At 41.1% G+C, this 17,412-nt stretch overlaps 23 non-coding genes across 23 annotated transcripts; 15 read left to right on the forward strand and 8 right to left on the reverse strand.

Moving 5' to 3' along the window:
• Positions 1 to 305: 305 nt before the first annotated feature.
• On the reverse strand, positions 306 to 400 carry TRNAI-UAU (transfer RNA isoleucine (anticodon UAU)). The gene is made up of 2 exons: positions 363 to 400; positions 306 to 341 (listed from the first exon to the last, which is right to left on the reverse strand). It is a non-coding gene; the product is annotated as a tRNA-Ile (tRNA).
• Positions 401 to 689: 289 nt separating this feature from the next.
• Positions 690 to 771, forward strand: TRNAS-GCU (transfer RNA serine (anticodon GCU)). Its single transcript has one exon. It is a non-coding gene; the product is annotated as a tRNA-Ser (tRNA).
• A 590-nt stretch (positions 772 to 1,361) lies between these two features.
• Positions 1,362 to 1,433, forward strand: TRNAT-UGU (transfer RNA threonine (anticodon UGU)). Its single transcript has one exon. It is a non-coding gene; the product is annotated as a tRNA-Thr (tRNA).
• A 1,170-nt stretch (positions 1,434 to 2,603) lies between these two features.
• TRNAI-UAU (transfer RNA isoleucine (anticodon UAU)) lies at positions 2,604 to 2,698 on the reverse strand. The gene is made up of 2 exons: positions 2,661 to 2,698; positions 2,604 to 2,639 (listed from the first exon to the last, which is right to left on the reverse strand). It is a non-coding gene; the product is annotated as a tRNA-Ile (tRNA).
• Positions 2,699 to 2,987: 289 nt separating this feature from the next.
• TRNAS-GCU (transfer RNA serine (anticodon GCU)) lies at positions 2,988 to 3,069 on the forward strand. Its single transcript has one exon. It is a non-coding gene; the product is annotated as a tRNA-Ser (tRNA).
• A 590-nt stretch (positions 3,070 to 3,659) lies between these two features.
• Positions 3,660 to 3,731, forward strand: TRNAT-UGU (transfer RNA threonine (anticodon UGU)). The gene has a single exon. It is a non-coding gene; the product is annotated as a tRNA-Thr (tRNA).
• Positions 3,732 to 4,901: 1,170 nt separating this feature from the next.
• TRNAI-UAU (transfer RNA isoleucine (anticodon UAU)) lies at positions 4,902 to 4,996 on the reverse strand. Its single transcript has 2 exons — positions 4,959 to 4,996; positions 4,902 to 4,937 (listed from the first exon to the last, which is right to left on the reverse strand). It is a non-coding gene; the product is annotated as a tRNA-Ile (tRNA).
• A 289-nt stretch (positions 4,997 to 5,285) lies between these two features.
• Positions 5,286 to 5,367, forward strand: TRNAS-GCU (transfer RNA serine (anticodon GCU)). Its single transcript has one exon. It is a non-coding gene; the product is annotated as a tRNA-Ser (tRNA).
• Positions 5,368 to 5,957: 590 nt separating this feature from the next.
• TRNAT-UGU (transfer RNA threonine (anticodon UGU)) lies at positions 5,958 to 6,029 on the forward strand. The gene has a single exon. It is a non-coding gene; the product is annotated as a tRNA-Thr (tRNA).
• A 1,170-nt stretch (positions 6,030 to 7,199) lies between these two features.
• On the reverse strand, positions 7,200 to 7,294 carry TRNAI-UAU (transfer RNA isoleucine (anticodon UAU)). The gene is made up of 2 exons: positions 7,257 to 7,294; positions 7,200 to 7,235 (listed from the first exon to the last, which is right to left on the reverse strand). It is a non-coding gene; the product is annotated as a tRNA-Ile (tRNA).
• A 289-nt stretch (positions 7,295 to 7,583) lies between these two features.
• TRNAS-GCU (transfer RNA serine (anticodon GCU)) lies at positions 7,584 to 7,665 on the forward strand. Its single transcript has one exon. It is a non-coding gene; the product is annotated as a tRNA-Ser (tRNA).
• A 590-nt stretch (positions 7,666 to 8,255) lies between these two features.
• TRNAT-UGU (transfer RNA threonine (anticodon UGU)) lies at positions 8,256 to 8,327 on the forward strand. Its single transcript has one exon. It is a non-coding gene; the product is annotated as a tRNA-Thr (tRNA).
• A 1,170-nt stretch (positions 8,328 to 9,497) lies between these two features.
• TRNAI-UAU (transfer RNA isoleucine (anticodon UAU)) lies at positions 9,498 to 9,592 on the reverse strand. Its single transcript has 2 exons — positions 9,555 to 9,592; positions 9,498 to 9,533 (listed from the first exon to the last, which is right to left on the reverse strand). It is a non-coding gene; the product is annotated as a tRNA-Ile (tRNA).
• A 289-nt stretch (positions 9,593 to 9,881) lies between these two features.
• TRNAS-GCU (transfer RNA serine (anticodon GCU)) lies at positions 9,882 to 9,963 on the forward strand. Its single transcript has one exon. It is a non-coding gene; the product is annotated as a tRNA-Ser (tRNA).
• Positions 9,964 to 10,553: 590 nt separating this feature from the next.
• TRNAT-UGU (transfer RNA threonine (anticodon UGU)) lies at positions 10,554 to 10,625 on the forward strand. The gene has a single exon. It is a non-coding gene; the product is annotated as a tRNA-Thr (tRNA).
• Positions 10,626 to 11,793: 1,168 nt separating this feature from the next.
• Positions 11,794 to 11,888, reverse strand: TRNAI-UAU (transfer RNA isoleucine (anticodon UAU)). The gene is made up of 2 exons: positions 11,851 to 11,888; positions 11,794 to 11,829 (listed from the first exon to the last, which is right to left on the reverse strand). It is a non-coding gene; the product is annotated as a tRNA-Ile (tRNA).
• Positions 11,889 to 12,177: 289 nt separating this feature from the next.
• On the forward strand, positions 12,178 to 12,259 carry TRNAS-GCU (transfer RNA serine (anticodon GCU)). The gene has a single exon. It is a non-coding gene; the product is annotated as a tRNA-Ser (tRNA).
• A 590-nt stretch (positions 12,260 to 12,849) lies between these two features.
• On the forward strand, positions 12,850 to 12,921 carry TRNAT-UGU (transfer RNA threonine (anticodon UGU)). The gene has a single exon. It is a non-coding gene; the product is annotated as a tRNA-Thr (tRNA).
• A 1,170-nt stretch (positions 12,922 to 14,091) lies between these two features.
• TRNAI-UAU (transfer RNA isoleucine (anticodon UAU)) lies at positions 14,092 to 14,186 on the reverse strand. The gene is made up of 2 exons: positions 14,149 to 14,186; positions 14,092 to 14,127 (listed from the first exon to the last, which is right to left on the reverse strand). It is a non-coding gene; the product is annotated as a tRNA-Ile (tRNA).
• A 289-nt stretch (positions 14,187 to 14,475) lies between these two features.
• TRNAS-GCU (transfer RNA serine (anticodon GCU)) lies at positions 14,476 to 14,557 on the forward strand. The gene has a single exon. It is a non-coding gene; the product is annotated as a tRNA-Ser (tRNA).
• A 590-nt stretch (positions 14,558 to 15,147) lies between these two features.
• Positions 15,148 to 15,219, forward strand: TRNAT-UGU (transfer RNA threonine (anticodon UGU)). The gene has a single exon. It is a non-coding gene; the product is annotated as a tRNA-Thr (tRNA).
• Positions 15,220 to 16,389: 1,170 nt separating this feature from the next.
• On the reverse strand, positions 16,390 to 16,484 carry TRNAI-UAU (transfer RNA isoleucine (anticodon UAU)). The gene is made up of 2 exons: positions 16,447 to 16,484; positions 16,390 to 16,425 (listed from the first exon to the last, which is right to left on the reverse strand). It is a non-coding gene; the product is annotated as a tRNA-Ile (tRNA).
• Positions 16,485 to 16,773: 289 nt separating this feature from the next.
• TRNAS-GCU (transfer RNA serine (anticodon GCU)) lies at positions 16,774 to 16,855 on the forward strand. The gene has a single exon. It is a non-coding gene; the product is annotated as a tRNA-Ser (tRNA).
• Positions 16,856 to 17,412: the final 557 nt, after the last annotated feature.

Here is a 17,412-nt window from a genome sequence, read left to right on the forward strand (position 1 = left end):
TGTAGCTGACACAGCACTGTTTGCAGCTCCTCAGTTTATGGTTATCCCGTGACAACAATGTATTCATCATATTTATTATTCTACAAAAGAATTTTTAAATGCACTGATGTGGTGTTTGCATGCTATGCAAGATGGCACATCATGGAAACTTTATAAGGAGCATCGCATATGATATGTGATATTTGGCACCTGGAGGAGTCGGACACGCAGATCCTGAAAAGAAGTAAAGACTCTTTAGCAAAAGCCGTCTTTATTCTGAGTCTAATCTTTACTTTTAGTGAAATGATTTATGAAAACCAATCAGCTGCTCCAGGTGAGGCTCGAACTCACAACCTCGGCATGGCTCAGTGCAAGTACTGCTGTATAAGTACCGCGCGCTAACCGATTGCGCCACTGGAGCTCACTGTTTTCATTTCTCCCCATTTGAGCCATCTAGTGCAAACCAAGTAGATACTGCACTGCTCCATTATTCACTGAACAAGATCGACTCACATGCTAGCATGTTATCATGACTATTAAAAATACAGTCCAAATGGAATAGATTTGATAATTCTGCTATATCATGTGCTCTGTCTATTGAACACCCCATACATTTGCCGTTCTGACACAGTCTAGGATAAACTTATGCTTATTTTTAATTAGCACATAGTTAGAATTTCCCCAAAAATGAAATATAGGCCCCTAAGGCAGACGAGGTGGCCGAGTGGTTAAGGCGATGGACTGCTAATCCATTGTGCTCTGCACGCGTGGGTTCGAATCCCACCTTCGTCGGAAAGCCATCAGACACTCTTTTGAAGGTGAGCATGTCTCGAAGTACAATTACACTCTCTTTCAAGACACTGCCATAATCCACTAGAAGGGCCCAACTGACTAGTCCATTATGGCATTTTATGTCAAATAAAGGGAAGTATTTTGTGCTTAATTGAAATTAGATCTTTCATGAAGTGTCCAGAGGATTGCCTATTCCTCACTCCTGGCCTTCCAACCAGTTTGGATAGATAGACTGATAAGAAAGCATTTCTTACTCCTAAAGTTTCAGCCGTCTCAAGTGTATGAGTGTTTACATTTGTCTGCCCCACAGAGACAGATCACTTCTAATAAGTGAGTTCTCTATCTGTCACTGATTGCGGACATACTCTCTAGAGCTTTCAGTATGGTCATAAATGTGAATACTCTTATGTTCTCAAATCAAAATGGAGTTTTTCCTACTTTCAAGAAAAGTGTCTTAAGCATGCTCTTCGATTTGTGCACGCATGTAGTCATTCAAATGCAACTGCATTTCCATACAGAGCCTCAAAATCATAGATATTGTCATACCGCAGTAAGAATACATGTTGCGATTTACAAACTGCAGGCAGGCCGGCCTTGTAGCTCAGTGGTAGAGCACTGGTCTTGTAAACCAGGGGTCATGAGTTCAAGCCTCATCAGGGCCTTTTTATATGTGTGTTTCTGTATGTTGTTTTCGAGTCATTCTTTCTAGGACTCACACCTTGTCTTAAGTTTGCTTATTGACAAGCTTCCCTTTCCTGCTTTCATCTTATCAAGAAGACTTCATGAAAACCATTGAACCATAAACTATTGCCTCACCCCTTCCAATCGCCTGACGAACGCCTGACAAACGCCATTCTCACCCCGCCGGGCAAGCCCTGCCGGGCAAAGCCAAATAAGCCATGCATATTTAAAGTTCCTTTGAAAGGCAGAGCGAGGACTAGGACGTCTGTTCCGACTGAGTCTGCATCCACAGAAAGGATGAAATAAGGCTCTAGAAATTTCACCAAGGAGATATGAACTTCATCCCCCTTAAAATACTTTTTCTCCCAGATACCCCGGCTCTTAGTCAAATGAGGTTAATCTTCAAAACCCCACCCCCACTAACCATAAATATTCACCTCTCCTGCTGTCCATTCAATTGATACAAGGTATCTTGTACATGGAGAGAATGTGAGAAAAAGCAGAATTGCTTCATAGATTTGGTGACCTTGGATGGGTGGGCTGGATAAAGAAGTGAACTTGGTTTCCGGAAAGGGAGTATCATGATGGGAATGAGGAAAAGAGAACATGGACCACATTCACAGGTTAGAGAAATAAATGTAATAGGTTCAATGGTTTTGAAAAGCTAACTTTGAGCAGGAATTGTTTTTTAAAATTGCAAAGAATTAAAAAAGTCAATGTGGGATTGGAGGCACAATCTGAGCAGAAAGCACCATAAGCTGCTATGGTGCAACTCTTATGTTGACTAGAAACTTTAATATGATGATGCTCTTCTTTTGATATTTCTTTGAGTTAAATTGTATTGTATGTAGCTGACACAGCACTGTTTGCAGCTCCTCAGTTTATGGTTATCCCGTGACAACAATGTATTCATCATATTTATTATTCTACAAAAGAATTTTTAAATGCACTGATGTGGTGTTTGCATGCTATGCAAGATGGCACATCATGGAAACTTTATAAGGAGCATCGCATATGATATGTGATATTTGGCACCTGGAGGAGTCGGACACGCAGATCCTGAAAAGAAGTAAAGACTCTTTAGCAAAAGCCGTCTTTATTCTGAGTCTAATCTTTACTTTTAGTGAAATGATTTATGAAAACCAATCAGCTGCTCCAGGTGAGGCTCGAACTCACAACCTCGGCATGGCTCAGTGCAAGTACTGCTGTATAAGTACCGCGCGCTAACCGATTGCGCCACTGGAGCTCACTGTTTTCATTTCTCCCCATTTGAGCCATCTAGTGCAAACCAAGTAGATACTGCACTGCTCCATTATTCACTGAACAAGATCGACTCACATGCTAGCACGTTATCATGACTATTAAAAATACAGTCCAAATGGAATAGATTTGATAATTCTGCTATATCATGTGCTCTGTCTATTGAACACCCCATACATTTGCCGTCCTGACACAGTCTAGGATAAACTTATGCTTATTTTTAATTAGCACATAGTTAGAATTTCCCCAAAAATGAAATATAGGCCCCTAAGGCAGACGAGGTGGCCGAGTGGTTAAGGCGATGGACTGCTAATCCATTGTGCTCTGCACGCGTGGGTTCGAATCCCACCTTCGTCGGAAAGCCATCAGACACTCTTTTGAAGGTGAGCATGTCTCGAAGTACAATTACACTCTCTTTCAAGACACTGCCATAATCCACTAGAAGGGCCCAACTGACTAGTCCATTATGGCATTTTATGTCAAATAAAGGGAAGTATTTTGTGCTTAATTGAAATTAGATCTTTCATGAAGTGTCCAGAGGATTGCCTATTCCTCACTCCTGGCCTTCCAACCAGTTTGGATAGATAGACTGATAAGAAAGCATTTCTTACTCCTAAAGTTTCAGCCGTCTCAAGTGTATGAGTGTTTACATTTGTCTGCCCCACAGAGACAGATCACTTCTAATAAGTGAGTTCTCTATCTGTCACTGATTGCGGACATACTCTCTAGAGCTTTCAGTATGGTCATAAATGTGAATACTCTTATGTTCTCAAATCAAAATGGAGTTTTTCCTACTTTCAAGAAAAGTGTCTTAAGCATGCTCTTCGATTTGTGCACGCATGTAGTCATTCAAATGCAACTGCATTTCCATACAGAGCCTCAAAATCATAGATATTGTCATACCGCAGTAAGAATACATGTTGCGATTTACAAACTGCAGGCAGGCCGGCCTTGTAGCTCAGTGGCAGAGCACTGGTCTTGTAAACCAGGGGTCATGAGTTCAAGCCTCATCAGGGCCTTTTTATATGTGTGTTTCTGTATGTTGTTTTCGAGTCATTCTTTCTAGGACTCACACCTTATCTTAAGTTTGCTTATTGACAAGCTTCCCTTTCCTGCTTTCATCTTATCAAGAAGACTTCATGAAAACCATTGAACCATAAACTATTGCCTCACCCCTTCCGATCGCCTGACGAACGCCTGACAAACGCCATTCTCACCCCGCCGGGCAAGCCCTGCCGGGCAAAGCCAAATAAGCCATGCATATTTAAAGTTCCTTTGAAAGGCAGAGCGAGGACTAGGACGTCTGTTCCGACTGAGTCTGCATCCACAGAAAGGATGAAATAAGGCTCTAGAAATTTCACCAAGGAGATATGAACTTCATCCCCCTTAAAATACTTTTTCTCCCAGATACCCCGGCTCTTAGTCAAATGAGGTTAATCTTCAAAACCCCACCCCCACTAACCATAAATATTCACCTCTCCTGCTGTCCATTCAATTGATACAAGGTATCTTGTACATGGAGAGAATGTGAGAAAAAGCAGAATTGCTTCATAGATTTGGTGACCTTGGATGGGTGGGCTGGATAAAGAAGTGAACTTGGTTTCCGGAAAGGGAGTATCATGATGGGAATGAGGAAAAGAGAACATGGACCACATTCACAGGTTAGAGAAATAAATGTAATAGGTTCAATGGTTTTGAAAAGCTAACTTTGAGCAGGAATTGTTTTTTAAAATTGCAAAGAATTGAAAAAGTAAATGTGGGATTGGAGGCACAATCTGAGCAGAAAGCACCATAAGCTGCTATGGTGCAACTCTTATGTTGACTAGAAACTTTAATATGATGATGCTCTTCTTTTGATATTTCTTTGAGTTAAATTGCATTGTATGTAGCTGACACAGCACTGTTTGCAGCTCCTCAGTTTATGGTTATCCCGTGACAACAATGTATTCATCATATTTATTATTCTACAAAAGAATTTTTAAATGCACTGATGTGGTGTTTGCATGCTATGCAAGATGGCACATCATGGAAACTTTATAAGGAGCATCGCATATGATATGTGATATTTGGCACCTGGAGGAGTCGGACACGCAGATCCTGAAAAGAAGTAAAGACTCTTTAGCAAAAGCCGTCTTTATTCTGAGTCTAATCTTTACTTTTAGTGAAATGATTTATGAAAACCAATCAGCTGCTCCAGGTGAGGCTCGAACTCACAACCTCGGCATGGCTCAGTGCAAGTACTGCTGTATAAGTACCGCGCGCTAACCGATTGCGCCACTGGAGCTCACTGTTTTCATTTCTCCCCATTTGAGCCATCTAGTGCAAACCAAGTAGATACTGCACTGCTCCATTATTCACTGAACAAGATCGACTCACATGCTAGCATGTTATCATGACTATTAAAAATACAGTCCAAATGGAATAGATTTGATAATTCTGCTATATCATGTGCTCTGTCTATTGAACACCCCATACATTTGCCGTTCTGACACAGTCTAGGATAAACTTATGCTTATTTTTAATTAGCACATAGTTAGAATTTCCCCAAAAATGAAATATAGGCCCCTAAGGCAGACGAGGTGGCCGAGTGGTTAAGGCGATGGACTGCTAATCCATTGTGCTCTGCACGCGTGGGTTCGAATCCCACCTTCGTCGGAAAGCCATCAGACACTCTTTTGAAGGTGAGCATGTCTCGAAGTACAATTACACTCTCTTTCAAGACACTGCCATAATCCACTAGAAGGGCCCAACTGACTAGTCCATTATGGCATTTTATGTCAAATAAAGGGAAGTATTTTGTGCTTAATTGAAATTAGATCTTTCATGAAGTGTCCAGAGGATTGCCTATTCCTCACTCCTGGCCTTCCAACCAGTTTGGATAGATAGACTGATAAGAAAGCATTTCTTACTCCTAAAGTTTCAGCCGTCTCAAGTGTATGAGTGTTTACATTTGTCTGCCCCACAGAGACAGATCACTTCTAATAAGTGAGTTCTCTATCTGTCACTGATTGCGGACATACTCTCTAGAGCTTTCAGTATGGTCATAAATGTGAATACTCTTATGTTCTCAAATCAAAATGGAGTTTTTCCTACTTTCAAGAAAAGTGTCTTAAGCATGCTCTTCGATTTGTGCACGCATGTAGTCATTCAAATGCAACTGCATTTCCATACAGAGCCTCAAAATCATAGATATTGTCATACCGCAGTAAGAATACATGTTGCGATTTACAAACTGCAGGCAGGCTGGCCTTGTAGCTCAGTGGTAGAGCACTGGTCTTGTAAACCAGGGGTCATGAGTTCAAGCCTCATCAGGGCCTTTTTATATGTGTGTTTCTGTATGTTGTTTTCGAGTCATTCTTTCTAGGACTCACACCTTGTCTTAAGTTTGCTTATTGACAAGCTTCCCTTTCCTGCTTTCATCTTATCAAGAAGACTTCATGAAAACCATTGAACCATAAACTATTGCCTCACCCCTTCCAATCGCCTGACGAACGCCTGACAAACGCCATTCTCACCCCGCCGGGCAAGCCCTGCCGGGCAAAGCCAAATAAGCCATGCATATTTAAAGTTCCTTTGAAAGGCAGAGCGAGGACTAGGACGTCTGTTCCGACTGAGTCTGCATCCACAGAAAGGATGAAATAAGGCTCTAGAAATTTCACCAAGGAGATATGAACTTCATCCCCCTTAAAATACTTTTTCTCCCAGATACCCCGGCTCTTAGTCAAATGAGGTTAATCTTCAAAACCCCACCCCCACTAACCATAAATATTCACCTCTCCTGCTGTCCATTCAATTGATACAAGGTATCTTGTACATGGAGAGAATGTGAGAAAAAGCAGAATTGCTTCATAGATTTGGTGACCTTGGATGGGTGGGCTGGATAAAGAAGTGAACTTGGTTTCCGGAAAGGGAGTATCATGATGGGAATGAGGAAAAGAGAACATGGACCACATTCACAGGTTAGAGAAATAAATGTAATAGGTTCAATGGTTTTGAAAAGCTAACTTTGAGCAGGAATTGTTTTTTAAAATTGCAAAGAATTAAAAAAGTCAATGTGGGATTGGAGGCACAATCTGAGCAGAAAGCACCATAAGCTGCTATGGTGCAACTCTTATGTTGACTAGAAACTTTAATATGATGATGCTCTTCTTTTGATATTTCTTTGAGTTAAATTGTATTGTATGTAGCTGACACAGCACTGTTTGCAGCTCCTCAGTTTATGGTTATCCCGTGACAACAATGTATTCATCATATTTATTATTCTACAAAAGAATTTTTAAATGCACTGATGTGGTGTTTGCATGCTATGCAAGATGGCACATCATGGAAACTTTATAAGGAGCATCGCATATGATATGTGATATTTGGCACCTGGAGGAGTCGGACACGCAGATCCTGAAAAGAAGTAAAGACTCTTTAGCAAAAGCCGTCTTTATTCTGAGTCTAATCTTTACTTTTAGTGAAATGATTTATGAAAACCAATCAGCTGCTCCAGGTGAGGCTCGAACTCACAACCTCGGCATGGCTCAGTGCAAGTACTGCTGTATAAGTACCGCGCGCTAACCGATTGCGCCACTGGAGCTCACTGTTTTCATTTCTCCCCATTTGAGCCATCTAGTGCAAACCAAGTAGATACTGCACTGCTCCATTATTCACTGAACAAGATCGACTCACATGCTAGCACGTTATCATGACTATTAAAAATACAGTCCAAATGGAATAGATTTGATAATTCTGCTATATCATGTGCTCTGTCTATTGAACACCCCATACATTTGCCGTCCTGACACAGTCTAGGATAAACTTATGCTTATTTTTAATTAGCACATAGTTAGAATTTCCCCAAAAATGAAATATAGGCCCCTAAGGCAGACGAGGTGGCCGAGTGGTTAAGGCGATGGACTGCTAATCCATTGTGCTCTGCACGCGTGGGTTCGAATCCCACCTTCGTCGGAAAGCCATCAGACACTCTTTTGAAGGTGAGCATGTCTCGAAGTACAATTACACTCTCTTTCAAGACACTGCCATAATCCACTAGAAGGGCCCAACTGACTAGTCCATTATGGCATTTTATGTCAAATAAAGGGAAGTATTTTGTGCTTAATTGAAATTAGATCTTTCATGAAGTGTCCAGAGGATTGCCTATTCCTCACTCCTGGCCTTCCAACCAGTTTGGATAGATAGACTGATAAGAAAGCATTTCTTACTCCTAAAGTTTCAGCCGTCTCAAGTGTATGAGTGTTTACATTTGTCTGCCCCACAGAGACAGATCACTTCTAATAAGTGAGTTCTCTATCTGTCACTGATTGCGGACATACTCTCTAGAGCTTTCAGTATGGTCATAAATGTGAATACTCTTATGTTCTCAAATCAAAATGGAGTTTTTCCTACTTTCAAGAAAAGTGTCTTAAGCATGCTCTTCGATTTGTGCACGCATGTAGTCATTCAAATGCAACTGCATTTCCATACAGAGTCTCAAAATCATAGATATCGTCATACCGCAGTAAGAATACATGTTGCGATTTACAAACTGCAGGCAGGCCGGCCTTGTAGCTCAGTGGCAGAGCACTGGTCTTGTAAACCAGGGGTCATGAGTTCAAGCCTCATCAGGGCCTTTTTATATGTGTGTTTCTGTATGTTGTTTTCGAGTCATTCTTTCTAGGACTCACACCTTGTCTTAAGTTTGCTTATTGACAAGCTTCCCTTTCCTGCTTTCATCTTATCAAGAAGACTTCATGAAAACCATTGAACCATAAACTATTGCCTCACCCCTTCCGATCGCCTGACGAACGCCTGACAAACGCCATTCTCACCCCGCCGGGCAAGCCCTGCCGGGCAAAGCCAAATAAGCCATGCATATTTAAAGTTCCTTTGAAAGGCAGGGCGAGGACTAGGACGTCTGTTCCGACTGAGTCTGCATCCACAGAAAGGATGAAATAAGGCTCTAGAAATTTCACCAAGGAGATATGAACTTCATCCCCCTTAAAATACTTTTTCTCCCAGATACCCCGGCTCTTAGTCAAATGAGGTTAATCTTCAAAACCCCACCCCCACTAACCATAAATATTCACCTCTCCTGCTGTCCATTCAATTGAAACAAGGTATCTTGTACATGGAGAGAATGTGAGAAAAAGCAGAATTGCTTCATAGATTTGGTGACCTTGGATGGGTGGGCTGGATAAAGAAGTGAACTTGGTTTCCGGAAAGGGAGTATCATGATGGGAATGAGGAAAAGAGAACATGGACCCCATTCACAGGTTAGAGAAATAAATGTAATAGGTTCAATGGTTTTGAAAAGCTAACTTTGAGCAGGAACTGTTTTTTAAAATTGCAAAGAATTAAAAAAGTCAATGTGGGATTGGAGGCACAATCTGAGCAGAAAGCACCATAAGCTGCTATGGTGCAACTCTTATGTTGACTAGAAACTTTAATATGATGATACTCTTCTTTTGATATTTCTTTGAGTTAAATTGTATTGTATGTAGCTGACACAGCACTGTTTGCAGCTCCTCAGTTTATGGTTATCCCGTGACAACAATGTATTCATCATATTTATTATTCTACAAAAGAATTTTTAAATGCACTGATGTGGTGTTTGCATGCTATGCAAGATGGCACATCATGGAAACTTTATAAGGAGCATCGCATATGATATGTGATATTTGGCACCTGGAGGAGTCGGACACGCAGATCCTGAAAAGAAGTAAAGACTCTTTAGCAAAAGCCGTCTTTATTCTGAGTCTAATCTTTACTTTTAGTGAAATGATTTATGAAAACCAATCAGCTGCTCCAGGTGAGGCTCGAACTCACAACCTCGGCATGGCTCAGTGCAAGTACTGCTGTATAAGTACCGCGCGCTAACCGATTGCGCCACTGGAGCTCACTGTTTTCATTTCTCCCCATTTGAGCCATCTAGTGCAAACCAAGTAGATACTGCACTGCTCCATTATTCACTGAACAAGATCGACTCACATGCTAGCACGTTATCATGACTATTAAAAATACAGTCCAAATGGAATAGATTTGATAATTCTGCTATATCATGTGCTCTGTCTATTGAACACCCCATACATTTGCCGTTCTGACACAGTCTAGGATAAACTTATGCTTATTTTTAATTAGCACATAGTTAGAATTTCCCCAAAAATGAAATATAGGCCCCTAAGGCAGACGAGGTGGCCGAGTGGTTAAGGCGATGGACTGCTAATCCATTGTGCTCTGCACGCGTGGGTTCGAATCCCACCTTCGTCGGAAAGCCATCAGACACTCTTTTGAAGGTGAGCATGTCTCGAAGTACAATTACACTCTCTTTCAAGACACTGCCATAATCCACTAGAAGGGCCCAACTGACTAGTCCATTATGGCATTTTATGTCAAATAAAGGGAAGTATTTTGTGCTTAATTGAAATTAGATCTTTCATGAAGTGTCCAGAGGATTGCCTATTACTCACTCCTGGCCTTCCAACCAGTTTGGATAGATAGACTGATAAGAAAGCATTTCTTACTCCTAAAGTTTCAGCCGTCTCAAGTGTATGAGTGTTTACATTTGTCTGCCCCACAGAGACAGATCACTTCTAATAAGTGAGTTCTCTATCTGTCACTGATTGCGGACATACTCTCTAGAGCTTTCAGTATGGTCATAAATGTGAATACTCTTATGTTCTCAAATCAAAATGGAGTTTTTCCTACTTTCAAGAAAAGTGTCTTAAGCATGCTCTTCGATTTGTGCACGCATGTAGTCATTCAAATGCAACTGCATTTCCATACAGAGTCTCAAAATCATAGATATCGTCATACCGCAGTAAGAATACATGTTGCGATTTACAAACTGCAGGCAGACCGGCCTTGTAGCTCAGTGGCAGAGCACTGGTCTTGTAAACCAGGGGTCATGAGTTCAAGCCTCATCAGGGCCTTTTTATATGTGTGTTTCTGTATGTTGTTTTCGAGTCATTCTTTCTAGGACTCACACCTTGTTTTAAGTTTGCTTATTGACAAGCTTCCCTTTCCTGCTTTCATCTTATCAAGAAGTCTTCATGAAAACCATTGAACCATAAACTATTGCCTCACCCCTTCCGATCGCCTGACGAACGCCTGACAAACGCCATTCTCACCGCCGGGCAAGCCCTGCCGGGCAAAGCCAAATAAGCCATGCATATTTAAAGTTCCTTTGAAAGGCAGAGCGAGGACTAGGACGTCTGTTCCGACTGAGTCTGCATCCACAGAAAGGATGAAATAAGGCTCTAGAAATTTCACCAAGGAGATATGAACTTCATCCCCCTTAAAATACTTTTTCTCCCAGATACCCCGGCTCTTAGTCAAATGAGGTTAATCTTCAAAACCCCACCCCCACTAACCATAAATATTCACCTCTCCTGCTGTCCATTCAATTGATACAAGGTATCTTGTACATGGAGAGAATGTGAGAAAAAGCAGAATTGCTTCATAGATTTGGTGACCTTGGATGGGTGGGCTGGATAAAGAAGTGAACTTGGTTTCCGGAAAGGGAGTATCATGATGGGAATGAGGAAAAGAGAACATGGACCACATTCACAGGTTAGAGAAATAAATGTAATAGGTTCAATGGTTTTGAAAAGCTAACTTTGAGCAGGAATTGTTTTTTAAAATTGCAAAGAATTAAAAAAGTCAATGTGGGATTGGAGGCACAATCTGAGCAGAAAGCACCATAAGCTGCTATGGTGCAACTCTTATGTTGACTAGAAACTTTAATATGATGATGCTCTTCTTTTGATATTTCTTTGAGTTAAATTGTATTGTATGTAGCTGACACAGCACTGTTTGCAGCTCCTCAGTTTATGGTTATCCCGTGACAACAATGTATTCATCATATTTATTATTCTACAAAAGAATTTTTAAATGCACTGATGTGGTGTTTGCATGCTATGCAAGATGGCACATCATGGAAACTTTATAAGGAGCATCGCATATGATATGTGATATTTGGCACCTGGAGGAGTCGGACACGCAGATCCTGAAAAGAAGTAAAGACTCTTTAGCAAAAGCCGTCTTTATTCTGAGTCTAATCTTTACTTTTAGTGAAATGATTTATGAAAACCAATCAGCTGCTCCAGGTGAGGCTCGAACTCACAACCTCGGCATGGCTCAGTGCAAGTACTGCTGTATAAGTACCGCGCGCTAACCGATTGCGCCACTGGAGCTCACTGTTTTCATTTCTCCCCATTTGAGCCATCTAGTGCAAACCAAGTAGATACTGCACTGCTCCATTATTCACTGAACAAGATCGACTCACATGCTAGCACGTTATCATGACTATTAAAAATACAGTCCAAATGGAATAGATTTGATAATTCTGCTATATCATGTGCTCTGTCTATTGAACACCCCATACATTTGCCGTTCTGACACAGTCTAGGATAAACTTATGCTTATTTTTAATTAGCACATAGTTAGAATTTCCCCAAAAATGAAATATAGGCCCCTAAGGCAGACGAGGTGGCCGAGTGGTTAAGGCGATGGACTGCTAATCCATTGTGCTCTGCACGCGTGGGTTCGAATCCCACCTTCGTCGGAAAGCCATCAGACACTCTTTTGAAGGTGAGCATGTCTCGAAGTACAATTACACTCTCTTTCAAGACACTGCCATAATCCACTAGAAGGGCCCAACTGACTAGTCCATTATGGCATTTTATGTCAAATAAAGGGAAGTATTTTGTGCTTAATTGAAATTAGATCTTTCATGAAGTGTCCAGAGGATTGCCTATTACTCACTCCTGGCCTTCCAACCAGTTTGGATAGATAGACTGATAAGAAAGCATTTCTTACTCCTAAAGTTTCAGCCGTCTCAAGTGTATGAGTGTTTACATTTGTCTGCCCCACAGAGACAGATCACTTCTAATAAGTGAGTTCTCTATCTGTCACTGATTGCGGACATACTCTCTAGAGCTTTCAGTATGGTCATAAATGTGAATACTCTTATGTTCTCAAATCAAAATGGAGTTTTTCCTACTTTCAAGAAAAGTGTCTTAAGCATGCTCTTCGATTTGTGCACGCATGTAGTCATTCAAATGCAACTGCATTTCCATACAGAGTCTCAAAATCATAGATATCGTCATACCGCAGTAAGAATACATGTTGCGATTTACAAACTGCAGGCAGACCGGCCTTGTAGCTCAGTGGCAGAGCACTGGTCTTGTAAACCAGGGGTCATGAGTTCAAGCCTCATCAGGGCCTTTTTATATGTGTGTTTCTGTATGTTGTTTTCGAGTCATTCTTTCTAGGACTCACACCTTGTTTTAAGTTTGCTTATTGACAAGCTTCCCTTTCCTGCTTTCATCTTATCAAGAAGTCTTCATGAAAACCATTGAACCATAAACTATTGCCTCACCCCTTCCGATCGCCTGACGAACGCCTGACAAACGCCATTCTCACCCCGCCGGGCAAGCCCTGCCGGGCAAAGCCAAATAAGCCATGCATATTTAAAGTTCCTTTGAAAGGCAGAGCGAGGACTAGGACGTCTGTTCCGACTGAGTCTGCATCCACAGAAAGGATGAAATAAGGCTCTAGAAATTTCACCAAGGAGATATGAACTTCATCCCCCTTAAAATACTTTTTCTCCCAGATACCCCGGCTCTTAGTCAAATGAGGTTAATCTTCAAAACCCCACCCCCACTAACCATAAATATTCACCTCTCCTGCTGTCCATTCAATTGATACAAGGTATCTTGTACATGGAGAGAATGTGAGAAAAAGCAGAATTGCTTCATAGATTTGGTGACCTTGGATGGGTGGGCTGGATAAAGAAGTGAACTTGGTTTCCGGAAAGGGAGTATCATGATGGGAATGAGGAAAAGAGAACATGGACCACATTCACAGGTTAGAGAAATAAATGTAATAGGTTCAATGGTTTTGAAAAGCTAACTTTGAGCAGGAATTGTTTTTTAAAATTGCAAAGAATTAAAAAAGTCAATGTGGGATTGGAGGCACAATCTGAGCAGAAAGCACCATAAGCTGCTATGGTGCAACTCTTATGTTGACTAGAAACTTTAATATGATGATGCTCTTCTTTTGATATTTCTTTGAGTTAAATTGTATTGTATGTAGCTGACACAGCACTGTTTGCAGCTCCTCAGTTTATGGTTATCCCGTGACAACAATGTATTCATCATATTTATTATTCTACAAAAGAATTTTTAAATGCACTGATGTGGTGTTTGCATGCTATGCAAGATGGCACATCATGGAAACTTTATAAGGAGCATCGCATATGATATGTGATATTTGGCACCTGGAGGAGTCGGACACGCAGATCCTGAAAAGAAGTAAAGACTCTTTAGCAAAAGCCGTCTTTATTCTGAATCTAATCTTTACTTTTAGTGAAATGATTTATGAAAACCAATCAGCTGCTCCAGGTGAGGCTCGAACTCACAACCTCAGCATGGCTCAGTGCAAGTACTGCTGTATAAGTACCGCGCGCTAACCGATTGCGCCACTGGAGCTCACTGTTTTCATTTCTCCCCATTTGAGCCATCTAGTGCAAACCAAGTAGATACTGCACTGCTCCATTATTCACTGAACAAGATCGACTCACATGCTAGCACGTTATCATGACTATTAAAAATACAGTCCAAATGGAATAGATTTGATAATTCTGCTATATCATGTGCTCTGTCTATTGAACACCCCATACATTTGCCGTCCTGACACAGTCTAGGATAAACTTATGCTTATTTTTAATTAGCACATAGTTAGAATTTCCCCAAAAATGAAATATAGGCCCCTAAGGCAGACGAGGTGGCCGAGTGGTTAAGGCGATGGACTGCTAATCCATTGTGCTCTGCACGCGTGGGTTCGAATCCCACCTTCGTCGGAAAGCCATCAGACACTCTTTTGAAGGTGAGCATGTCTCGAAGTACAATTACACTCTCTTTCAAGACACTGCCATAATCCACTAGAAGGGCCCAACTGACTAGTCCATTATGGCATTTTATGTCAAATAAAGGGAAGTATTTTGTGCTTAATTGAAATTAGATCTTTCATGAAGTGTCCAGAGGATTGCCTATTCCTCACTCCTGGCCTTCCAACCAGTTTGGATAGATAGACTGATAAGAAAGCATTTCTTACTCCTAAAGTTTCAGCCGTCTCAAGTGTATGAGTGTTTACATTTGTCTGCCCCACAGAGACAGATCACCTCTAATAAGTGAGTTCTCTATCTGTCACTGATTGCGGACATACTCTCTAGAGCTTTCAGTATGGTCATAAATGTGAATACTCTTATGTTCTCAAATCAAAATGGAGTTTTTCCTACTTTCAAGAAAAGTGTCTTAAGCATGCTCTTCGATTTGTGCACGCATGTAGTCATTCAAATGCAACTGCATTTCCATACAGAGTCTCAAAATCATAGATATCGTCATACCGCAGTAAGAATACATGTTGCGATTTACAAACTGCAGGCAGGCCGGCCTTGTAGCTCAGTGGCAGAGCACTGGTCTTGTAAACCAGGGGTCATGAGTTCAAGCCTCATCAGGGCCTTTTTATATGTGTGTTTCTGTATGTTGTTTTCGAGTCATTCTTTCTAGGACTCACACCTTGTCTTAAGTTTGCTTATTGACAAGCTTCCCTTTCCTGCTTTCATCTTATCAAGAAGACTTCATGAAAACCATTGAACCATAAACTATTGCCTCACCCCTTCCGATCGCCTGACGAACGCCTGACAAACGCCATTCTCACCCCGCCGGGCAAGCCCTGCCGGGCAAAGCCAAATAAGCCATGCATATTTAAAGTTCCTTTGAAAGGCAGGGCGAGGACTAGGACGTCTGTTCCGACTGAGTCTGCATCCACAGAAAGGATGAAATAAGGCTCTAGAAATTTCACCAAGGAGATATGAACTTCATCCCCCTTAAAATACTTTTTCTCCCAGATACCCCGGCTCTTAGTCAAATGAGGTTAATCTTCAAAACCCCACCCCCACTAACCATAAATATTCACCTCTCCTGCTGTCCATTCAATTGATACAAGGTATCTTGTACATGGAGAGAATGTGAGAAAAAGCAGAATTGCTTCATAGATTTGGTGACCTTGGATGGGTGGGCTGGATAAAGAAGTGAACTTGGTTTCCGGAAAGGGAGTATCATGATGGGAATGAGGAAAAGAGAACATGGACCACATTCACAGGTTAGAGAAATAAATGTAATAGGTTCAATGGTTTTGAAAAGCTAACTTTGAGCAGGAATTGTTTTTTAAAATTGCAAAGAATTAAAAAAGTCAATGTGGGATTGGAGGCACAATCTGAGCAGAAAGCACCATAAGCTGCTATGGTGCAACTCTTATGTTGACTAGAAACTTTAATATGATGATGCTCTTCTTTTGATATTTCTTTGAGTTAAATTTTATTGTATGTAGCTGACACAGTACTGTTTGCAGCTCCTCAGTTTATGGTTATCCCGTGACAACAATGTATTCATCATATTTATTATTCTACAAAAGAATTTTTAAATGCACTGATGTGGTGTTTGCATGCTATGCAAGATGGCACATCATGGAAACTTTATAAGGAGCATCGCATATGATATGTGATATTTGGCACCTGGAGGAGTCGGACACGCAGATCCTGAAAAGAAGTAAAGACTCTTTAGCAAAAGCCGTCTTTATTCTGAGTCTAATCTTTACTTTTAGGGAAATGATTTATGAAAACCAATCAGCTGCTCCAGGTGAGGCTCGAACTCACAACCTCGGCATGGCTCAGTGCAAGTACTGCTCTATAAGTACCGCGCGCTAACCGATTGCGCCACTGGAGCTCACTGTTTTCATTTCTCCCCATTTGAGCCATCTAGTGCAAACCAAGTAGATACTGCACTGCTCCATTATTCACTGAACAAGATCGACTCACATGCTAGCATGTTATCATGACTATTAAAAATACAGTCCAAATGGAATAGATTTGATAATTCTGCTATATCATGTGCTCTGTCTATTGAACACCCCATACATTTGCCGTCCTGACACAGTCTAGGATAAACTTATGCTTATTTTTAATTAGCACATAGTTAGAATTTCCCCAAAAATGAAATATAGGCCCCTAAGGCAGACAAGGTGGCGGAGTGTTTAAGGCGATGGACTGCTAATCCATTGTGCTCTGCACGCGTGGGTTCGAATCCCACCTTCGTCAGAAAGCCATCAGACACTCTTTTGAAGGTGAGCATGTCTCGAAGTACAATTACACTCTCTTTCAAGACACTGCCATAATCCACTAGAAGGGCCCAACTGACTAGTCCATTATGGCATTTTATGTCAAATAAAGGGAAGTATTTTGTGCTTAATTGAAATTAGATCTTTCATGAAGTGTCCAGAGGTTTGCCTATTCCTCACTCCTGGCCTTCCAACCAGTTTGGATAGATAGACTGACAAGAAAGCATTTCTTACTCCTAAAGTTTCAACCGTCTCAAGTGTATGAGTGTTTACATTTGTCTGCCCCACAGAGACAGATCACTTCTAATAAGTGAGTTCTCTATCTGTCACTGATTGCGGACATACTCTCTAGAGCTTTCAGTATGGTCATAAATGTGAATACTCTTATGTTCTCAAATCAAAATGGAGTTGTTCCTACTTTCAAGAAAAGTGTCTTAAGCATGCTCTTCGATTTGTGCACGCATGTAGTCATTCAAATGCAACTGCATTTCCATACAGAGTCTCAAAATCATAGATATCGTCATACCGCAGTAAGAA

Source organism: Lissotriton vulgaris, chromosome 5 (assembly GCF_964263255.1).
Source record: "Lissotriton vulgaris chromosome 5, aLisVul1.2, whole genome shotgun sequence".
Taxonomy (NCBI): Eukaryota; Metazoa; Chordata; class Amphibia; order Caudata; family Salamandridae; genus Lissotriton; species Lissotriton vulgaris.